Source organism: Benincasa hispida, chromosome 5 (assembly GCF_027475165.1).
Source record: "Benincasa hispida cultivar pf3 chromosome 5, pf3_genome.v1.1, whole genome shotgun sequence".
Lineage (NCBI taxonomy): Eukaryota > Viridiplantae > Streptophyta > Magnoliopsida > Cucurbitales > Cucurbitaceae > Benincasa > Benincasa hispida.
This window is the reverse complement of record NC_143482.1, coordinates 1059348-1069350: the sequence shown is the minus strand read 5'-3', so window position 1 is coordinate 1069350 and position 10003 is coordinate 1059348. Positions and strand designations below refer to the sequence as shown.

The window sequence follows — 10003 nt, the reverse complement described above, 5'->3', positions numbered from 1 at the left end:
TAACTTTTCATATTATATTTATATTAAATTATATGTTATATTGATATAACATATAACCTACAGTTTTAATATTGTATCATATACAATATAAACTATAGCTTCTTTTCTCTATTTTATGGCATTTAATATAAATCATATTTATATTAAATTTAACAACTGTGACTCATATTCATAGAAAATAGATTTAAATCTCATTCAAATATTTATTTATTCATTTAAAACTATAATGTATCAAATACATTATGAGAATTATATCATATATAATTAAAACAACTTAATTATATCATATATAATTAAAAATCTCTCTATTAATTTGAATAATTCAAAATAACCCAAAAACCGATTCTCAACTAAATTCTTTTGAGCTACTAATGAGACCTTGTGGACCTGTGGCTTGAAGCTTCAACAGTACATGAATAGTTAATTAAACTCTTTAAGATATTATTCACCATTCATTAATTGTCGGGCACTCCACTAAAGACCGACAACTGCACTATTCACACTACAAATATATTTTTGTGTCCATTGGATATAACCAACCAACAGTACAATGACCCTTCACAAATTGCTCGTAAGTACAGTTATACCAAGTTACCGTTTTGCCTCTGTAGTTACATCTAACTCCTTAAGTGTCGCTGATTCCTTTAATGAACAATAGATCATAGTCTCACTATGAATAAACCCCTCTCGAGTCAGAAGAGAGTGTGGCGGCACATTGTTCAAGACCAGGAATCAGTCCTTAAGGGAGCAATTTATCCACTTATCCCTACTTCGGGGAAGAAGTGAATTCCATCTTATGTGGTTGTGTTCCTAGCTTCTCAATCAGATGAATCCTCAAAATGGTAGGCTTGTTGAGTCAGCGATCTGGCCACTCTCACCTATACAAATCAAATGATCGCCCTCATAGGCAGGAGTTCACAACTCACTCAAGATTCAGGTCATGTTACCTATGGTCATTATAGTGAAATGTAAGTCTCTATTACGAGCGGTGTTATATAATAAGACTAAACATTTTGTGGTATGGTCTTATATAAACTCTTTTGTATAAAATATCCCCGCTCGCATGTCTAATACATAAATAATCAGGATCATATCATTTGTAGCACTCTACAACAATTATAACACTCTATAACGATTGTAACACCTATAAAGCGGGTCATACTCGTAGTGTCACCAGGTACCCAACCTTATCAATCTACTACAGACCATTTAGGTTATCATTTAAACATGATCCACTTGTATGTCTCCTCATATATGTTTAAGTTACAAACATAGAAAGTTTGTTCATACAATGTTTATAAACTATAGGACCCTACGAGATTTAGGGCATCAACCCCAACACTGCATAAGTGAGAGTAGTTCAACAACACTGTTGAATAAGCCTCCCATTTTGGAGATATGACCGGATAGATAGCTAAGGACATAGTTTTGCAAGATTAAATTTACTCCTACCCATTTTAGGGTTAGTAGATAGGTTGTTCCTGTAATGATTATTGGTTTTGAATAAAGGGGTCCCGCCCTCTCATGGTCAAGAGGGATATGGTTTATTAGTTGGACTACAAACCAATTGTTTAATATAGGATCAATGAGAGCTTAAGGATCAAGATGTATTTACAGGAGTAAAATGGTATTTTTGACCTGGCTATAAATACGAACGATCTGTGAATGATCAACTTACTGATAATGGTTAAATCAAATGGACAGAAATATATATACAGTTAGGAGAATGCAACCATCGAGCTATAGTTGTATGTCTCGGTGGTTAATGAATATTGATTAATTTGGATTAAAGAGTTTAACCGATTAATCTCAAATCGTTGGAACTCATGATCTGTAGGACCATAAGGTCCTCTACTAGCTCGTAAAATATTAAACGTTGGATTAGAATATTGAGCGAATTTGAAGTGTTCAAATTTGATATTAGGGTTTGGAATTTGAATTGTTAAAATTTTAACCTAGGGTTTGGATAATTATATTTGACATAATTAATGTTTAAATTTATTGAAATTAAACATAATTGGAAAGTTCAAAATATTTAAATATTAATTTAAATATTGATTACATGAAAAGGATTCATGTTTGAATTATTTGTTTTATTAATTTAATATTTGATATTAAATAATTAATTAATTAATTAATATTTATTTAAATAAATAATTTTTTATTTATAAAAATTCGATTTTAGAATTGAATTTTAGTTTTTGTCTAATCTATTTTTAAAGTAAAAATAATTATATTAAAAATTATTTTATAAAAAATGTGAAAGTGGGATTAGCCCAAATTCACTAAATGTTAGTGGAATAATCCATATTTTAACACCTATCTCACGCACTAAGTGCTAATTTAAGTGTCAATTAGCTGAATTAGTTAGTGCTTACATGCTTGAACATGAGAAAAGCTTAAAAAATATGAGATTGTATTTTCATGCAATCTATTTTTTGAGAAAATTTTAGCAAAAATAGTTTTGCTCTCAAGCTCTCTCAAACCCATCTCAATCTGAGTTCCACCTCTCAAATCCAAGGCTAGGAATAGTAGAGAAAATTGTCTTAGTGGTCTATTGGAGTTTTGGAAATCTAATTCATGTAAATCTTCAAAGGTATACATGTTGAAACCCTATTTGTGAATAACTTGTGCTATAGCATGCTTTTGACTCAAATTAAGTGTAATTAGAGTGCTTGATGATTCTGTTAGCTTCCGTTTTATGCATCTTTACTCAATCAATTAGTACGAGAGCATGATTTAAGTACTCAATTAACGTTAACTTGAGTTTGGTGAATTTCTAGAGATGCATGTTTGGTTGACTGATATAGTTTTAATTCAACTTTGGCATTAGATTTCTCTTTGATTATGCTGTTAAATTTGTAATTGGCTCTTAATTGATGAGCCTTAATGTATGATTTAAGGGTCTGTAATTTTAATGCAGTCAATAGAGTTGAAACTAGGTTGTAATTGAAGCTTGAAGCAAGCAAACTCAACTGCAAAATATGGAGAAGAAGCCACTGCCAGACAACGTTGCGACGCTGCCCATACAGCGTTGCAACGTTGTTCTTCCTGAAGCTCAAGGCGTTGCAACGCTGCTCATCCCAGTCCAGAAACGTTTGCACTTGCAAATTGGTGCAGCATCCTTGGGTTCAATTCAATCTTTTTTTACCGGTTCAACCTTTTTTGGAGATTTGGAGGGCCAGTGTGGGTGGTTCGGGTTGGTTCCAGTGGTTCAGAGGCTTCCTCAAGCTTTGTTTTAAAAAAAATATATTTTTGTAATAAATTAGTTTTTGCTTGCTTAGGATGTCATAGTCATTGAACTGTTGTTAAGAATATCTCTAAGTATCTTCAAAGAACGAGGGACTGTATCCTCATGTATAGTCCTAAGAATTTGATCCTTACCGGATACACTGATTCTAATTTTCAGACTGATGTAGATTATAGGAAATCTTCTTTAGGATGAGTATTCACTCTAAACGGATGAGCTATAATGTAGAGAAGCATTAAACAGAGTTGTATTGCCAATTCTACGATGGAAGCTAAATATGTAGCTGCATGTGAAGCAACTAAAGAAGCAATATGTCTCATAAAATTTTTGATAGATGTGGAAGTGGTTCCAAATCTGCACTTGTCGATCATTCTGTATTGTGATAACAGTGAAGCAATTGCTAACTTAAAGGAACCTAGGAACCACAAGTGCAAAAAAACACATCAAGCGAAAGTACCATCTCATCAGGGAGATAATACACGGAAGAGACGTGATAGTCACGAAAAGAGCCTCTGAAGATAACCTTGTTGATTCATTTACGAAGGCCCTCACGGCTAAAGTGTTTGAGGGTCAACTAGTCGGATTGGGACTACGAGCTTCATAAATCTAGGGCAAGTGGGAGAATGTCAAGGATATAATGATGCCCTAGTTTATTGAGTTTTATAACAAAATTCAATTTTAATAAATTTTATTAATAAATAAAATATGTTTCGATAATTATGAACGGCGAGTTTTAGGACATTTCCAACGTGTTGTTACATTGTTTTAGGATGGATCATAGTGAATTGAAGTTTAGCTTTTTAGGTTGCAATAGAAAAGGAACAAAACTTTTAAGGTATCGAGTTTTTCATTTAAATTTGGTTGAAAGCTTTTTAAACTTTTGTATCTCATGTATTGAGTTTATGATTTGAAATCTTTGAAATCTCAATGTTGATTTAAAATGTCGAGGTTAAGATATTTAAAAAATATATGATGAGAATGGAAATATAGGAAAAGTTATAGAGATTGTGGAATTTTGATAGAGATTATTTAAATTTGTCAATGAAACTTTAATTATAGTTTAATTATGATATAAATGAGGATTTTAAATCATCATATCTAACAATTAATACAATATTTATAGGTAAAATATCGGTACTACATAAAATTGGAGAAAATATGAAAAGAATGGGTTAGTTATTAAATGAAAACTTCATAATTTTTTTTAAAAAAATATCAATGGAGGTAGAAATTTTAGAAATAGGTCACATTTTAAACATTACGTATTAAACACAAATTAAAACAGTTGAATTTTACATTATCAAGTATTTCATAAATTCACTAACTATTTTTTGGTATAAATTTTCCACAAATAAAAAAGGGGAGGGAAAAAAAAAAGAAGAAAAAACAAAAATGTCAAGCTCAGATGCGCCACTGATTTTCATCCGAATAAGATCAAATGGTTGAGATCGACCCACGATCACTTGGGCACCAAACTCATCACAGCAAGACCATGAAAAACATGCACCAGCCGGGAATCGAACCCGGGTCTGTACCGTGGCAGGGTACTATTCTACCACTAGACCACTGGTGCATTTTTGTTTCCCAAACTATGACAAAATAATATTATTAATTTATTTTTAGCTATGCTATAATCATGGAATGAAGGCTTGCTTGGTTTGGAGAGACTTCTTCTTAAAAATACATATTCTAATGAGAAATTGTAAAAGGTGTCTAAAACCATGGGTTGATTTTGAAAAAAAAAAAATAATCTATTTTTAATTTTAAATGAAAGTTTTTTAAGGGTTGGTTAGGTGGGACCGATAAAGAGGGTGTATCTTACACATTTATTCTCTGCATTCTCGATATATCTTCTCCTATTTTTATGAGATCTTTATGGTCCCTATTTCTTTTTTCATTAGTGATTTTGAATACAAGATGAGATAAGATAATTGAAATGGGTTTGAAAATTGAAGATTTTATTATTTATTGTTATTATTATATAAATTATTTTATATCATTTTGCCAATATTGTAGGGATTTTGGTTTGATAGATTATTTCATCATTTGTTGATCTCCAATTTCACCATTTGTTGGATATGTTTCAGTCATCCAAGATTTTATAGAGTTGAAACTAGATTGTGATGCCCTAGTTTATTGTATCTTCTCTTTTCTTAATAGTGTATATTTATATATATTTGTAACCCGCTGGAGTTTGCAGTTCGTTTTTCGGAGCATATTCTATTTATCAATAAAAGTATTATTGAAATTACATTATGTTATAAAATCCACTAAACGAATCCAGGGCTATAGTGTTGAAATTACACTTTGTTATAAAATCCAATAAACGAATCCAAGGTTATAGTATGAATACTTTAACTTTATGCAGAGACATAAAAGAGGATCAAGTTATAGCCTAAAAGTTCTATAAGTATATGGATGAGATTGAATACCTCGTACTGGTCATTATAAAATGGATGCGACCCACTTTGTATACTGATACAAACGATGTGATCCTGAAATCGTTCATGTGGAGACATGTGAATGGGGGCATTTTATGCAAAAGACCAGACCACGAAATAGTCACTTTTCTTTATAATGACCGTTTACTGTTAAAAATGACTATGTCGATTCGATGACGTAGGGTAGCTCGATCTTAATCCTGAGCTAACTATGAACTCCTGTTTATTCGGGATTATCATTTGATCTGCATAGGCGAGAGTAGTTCGACAACACTACTCAATAAGCCTCCCATTTTGGGGATAAGACCAAATAGATAGTTGCTGACATGGTTCTGCAAGATGGAATTCGCTCCTACTCATTTTAAGGTTAGCAGATAGGTTGTTCCCCTAAGTACTGATTCTTGGTTTTGAACAAAAGGACCCGACCCTCTCATAGTCGAGAGGGATATGGTTTATTAGTTGGACTATAAACCAATTGTTCAATAGAGGATCAGGGGGAGCTTAAAGAGCAAAATGTATTTACAGGGATAAAACAATATTTTTGACCCAATTGTAAATACGAACTACTTGTGAATGATCAACTTACTAATCATGGTTAAATCAAGTGGACAGAAATATATCTACAGTGAGGAGAGTGCATCCATCGAGCTACAGTGGTGTGTCTTGGTGGTTAACGAATATTGATTAATTTAGATTAAATAATTTAACCGATTAATCTCAAATGATTGGAGCTCATGATCTGTAAGTCCATAAGGTCCCTCTATAAAAGATAAAACCTTGGATTAGAGTATTGAGCGAATTTGAAGCGTTCAAATTCGATATTAGGGTTTGGAATTTGAAATGTTCAAATTTCAATTTAGGGTTTGGATAATTATATTTGATATAATTAACGTTTAAATTTGTTAAAATTAAACGTAATTGGAAAGTTCAAAATATTTAAATATTGATTGAATACGATTCGTGTTTGAATCAAGTATTTGATTAATTTAATATTTGTTATCAAATTATTAATTAATTATTTATTTATTTAAATAAATAATTTTTAATTTATAAAAATTCAATTTTAGGATTGAATTTTAGCTTTTGTCTAATCTGATTTTAAAGTAAAATTAATTAGATTAAAAATCAAATTTAAAATTGTTTTTTAAAAATGTAAAAGTGGGATTACCCTAAATTCACTAAATGTTAGTGGATTAATCCACATTTTAACACCTATCTCATTCACTAAGTGCTAATTCAAGTGTCAATCAGCTGAATTTAGTTAGTGCTTGCATGCTTGAACTGAAGGATCTCTTAACGAAGAGTTTTATGAGCGCGTTCGGATCTTTCCAATTTCACCGTGACCGAATAGACCATATATATTCGAACATACAGTTATGCAAATATATAGTAATTAACAGCATGCTTTAAACACTAAAATGTAAGGGAAAGAGTTCTCATACAAGTTGAAGACGATCTTCAAGCTTTGGAACTCAACGCAACGGAAGACCTCTACCCGATCAATAAACGCCTAGCAAATGCATCGGTTGCAGCAACACGAACAACCACAAACACATGAACGCAACAGGGATGACACCACCAGAAAGGAGCCCTTGGTATTCTCGGAGTGAGAACCCAAAGTGTGGTCTTTGGTGAGTTTGGTAGAGATAGGAGGAAGAACTGATCGTGTAAACGATAAGCAAGTGGGAGAGAATATGAAGCTATCGTATAGCTAAATGATTATCGTTTAGAAGAAACTACACGATCGTGTAGGTTTTACTGAATGATCATTTAGGAAAAAGTAGACGACTGTTTTGCAAACACGGCACATTATACGTTTGTTTAGGAAAGCTATCCGATCGTTTAGGCTCGAGGTATGTAATCGTTTAGGCGTTGAGCGACTATCATATAGACTATCGACTTATGGGATCGTTTACGTTTCCACACCAACGCAAAACCTTCCGAAATTTTTCGAACTCTTCAAAATGAAACAAAATTTTATTTTTATTCTTCGGTTACAATAACCGACTCGGTTTCCCACTAACGCACGTCCGAGAGAGTTTTTAGGTTAATTATCATATAATTAACCAATTAAATTATTAATAAATATAATCATATTATATTTTTACCCTATAGTTTGATATCACATATCTATTATAGTAATTTCTCCTCTACTTGATATAAATCATATTTATATCTAATTTTCTCCAAAATAATGTATCTTACATTTAGCCAATTATATCATATATAATCAAATTTCCTCTTGTCAATTTGAACATTTCAAATTAATCCAAACACTGATTCTCGACTTTATCCAAGCTACTGCTCGAAGCTCCAACGGTCCGTGAATAGCTGACTAAACTCTTTAGCCACGAGATCCACCATCTGTTAACTGTCAGGCATTCCACTAAAGACCAACAGCTGAACACTTCTTACCACAAATATATTTATGTGTCCATCAGATATAACCAATCATGAGTACGATGACCCTTCACAGATGCTCGTAAGTACAGTTGGGCTAAATTACCATTTTACCCCTATAGTTACATCTCACTCCTCCACTGATTTCTCTAATGAATAATACAACATAGTCCAACCATGTGTGAACACCTCTTGGGCCAAGAAAAGGTATGTGGCACCACATCGTTTAAGCCCCGGAATCAGCTCGTAAGGGATCTATCTATCTACTTACCCCTGCCTCAGGGAAAGAGTTGAATTCTATCTTGTGTAGTTGGGTTCCCAGCTCCCAAATCAGACGAATCCCTAAAATGATAGGTTTGAATCGGCGACCTGGCCCCTCGCACCCATACAAATCAAAGGACCATCCTCAATGGCAGAAGTTCCCAACTCACTCAGGATTGAGGTCATGTTACCTATGGTCATCCTAGTGAAGTGATGTCTCTGTCATGAACGGTGTTATATAACGAAACGTTAACACTTCGTGGTTAGGTCTTATAAAAACTCTTTGTATTAGGATGTCCTTGCTCGCATGTCCACAACATGAATGGTCAAGATCAGACCATCTGTGACAAGTCACAAAAGTTGTGACTATTCTACAAAGCAGGCCGCATCCGTAGCGTTATTAGGATAAGGTTTCCCTCCTATTTCCATATACTACAAGACCATTTTGGTTATCACTCAAGGCATGATTCATTTGTATATCACCACATACGTTCTTGAGTTACATATAGATAACCAGAAATTTTAAGTTTATTGGTTCGTGGTAAAGCAAATAAAACATACAACTGAGCGAAAAACAAGATGTGAAGTAAATATCATATATTATACAACACAAGCGTTCGTACAAACTATTTACAAACTACAGAACACGAGACTTTTAGGGCATCAACCCCAACGTGAACATGATAAAAAGCTTCAAAAATTTGAGATTGAATTTTCATGCAATCTGTTTTTTGAGAAATTTTCATCAAAAAATAGGTTTGCTCCCAAGCTCTCTCAAACTCATCTCAATCCCTCTCAATTTAGAGTTCCATCACTTAAATCCAAGGCAGAGAATAGTAGAGAAGATTCTCTTGGTGGTCTACTGGAGATTTGGAGATCTAATTCATGGAAATCTTCAAAGATATACATGTTGAAACCCTCTTTGTGAATAACTTGTGTTCTAGCATGATTTTTAACTCAAATTAAGTGTAATTAGAATGCTTAATGGTTTTGTTAGCTTCCGTTTTATGCAGCTTTACTCTATCAATTGGTATCAGAGTATAGTTTAAGCACTCAATTGGCGTTAATTTGTGTTTGGTGGGTGAATTTCTAGAGATGCGTGTTTGGTTGACTAATATGGTTTTAATTCAACATTGGCATTAGATTTCTCTTTAATTATGTTGTTAAATTTGTAATTAGCTATTGATTGATGAGCCTTAATGTATGATTAAGGGTCTTTAATTTTATTAGAGTCAATAGAGTTGAAACTAGGTTGTAATTAAAGATTGAAGCAAGTAAACTCAGCTGCAAAATCTGAAGAAGAAGCCACTGCCAGGCAGCGTTGCAACGCTGCCCATACAATGTTGCAGCGATGTTCTTTTTGAAGCTTGAAGCATTGCAACGCTACTCATCCCAGCCCAGAAACGCATGCGCTTGCGAACCGGTTCATGAGAGAAGTTCGGTTCGATCGGTTCAAATTTTTGGGTCCATTTCAACCTTTTTCTTTTTGGACCAGTTCAGATTTGGAGGGCCAGTTCGGGTCTAGTTCAAGCGGTCCATAGGCTTCCTCAAGCTGCTTTTTATTTATTTTTGTAATAAAATTAGTTTTTGCTTGCTTAGAATGCCAAAGTTGGTTTATATCAATGTTGTTTAAATATTTTATGCATGTGGT

At 33.1% G+C, this 10003-nt stretch overlaps 2 non-coding genes across 2 annotated transcripts; both read right to left on the bottom strand.

Annotated features, from left to right (window-relative positions):
• Window positions 1–4647: 4647 nt before the first annotated feature.
• LOC120078869 (small nucleolar RNA snoR114) lies at window positions 4648–4738 on the bottom strand. Its single transcript, XR_005482148.1, has one exon. It is a non-coding gene; the product is annotated as a small nucleolar RNA snoR114 (small nucleolar RNA).
• A 14-nt stretch (window positions 4739–4752) lies between these two features.
• Window positions 4753–4823, bottom strand: TRNAG-GCC (transfer RNA glycine (anticodon GCC)). The gene has a single exon. It is a non-coding gene; the product is annotated as a tRNA-Gly (tRNA).
• Between the last annotated feature and the right edge of the window lie 5180 nt (window positions 4824–10003).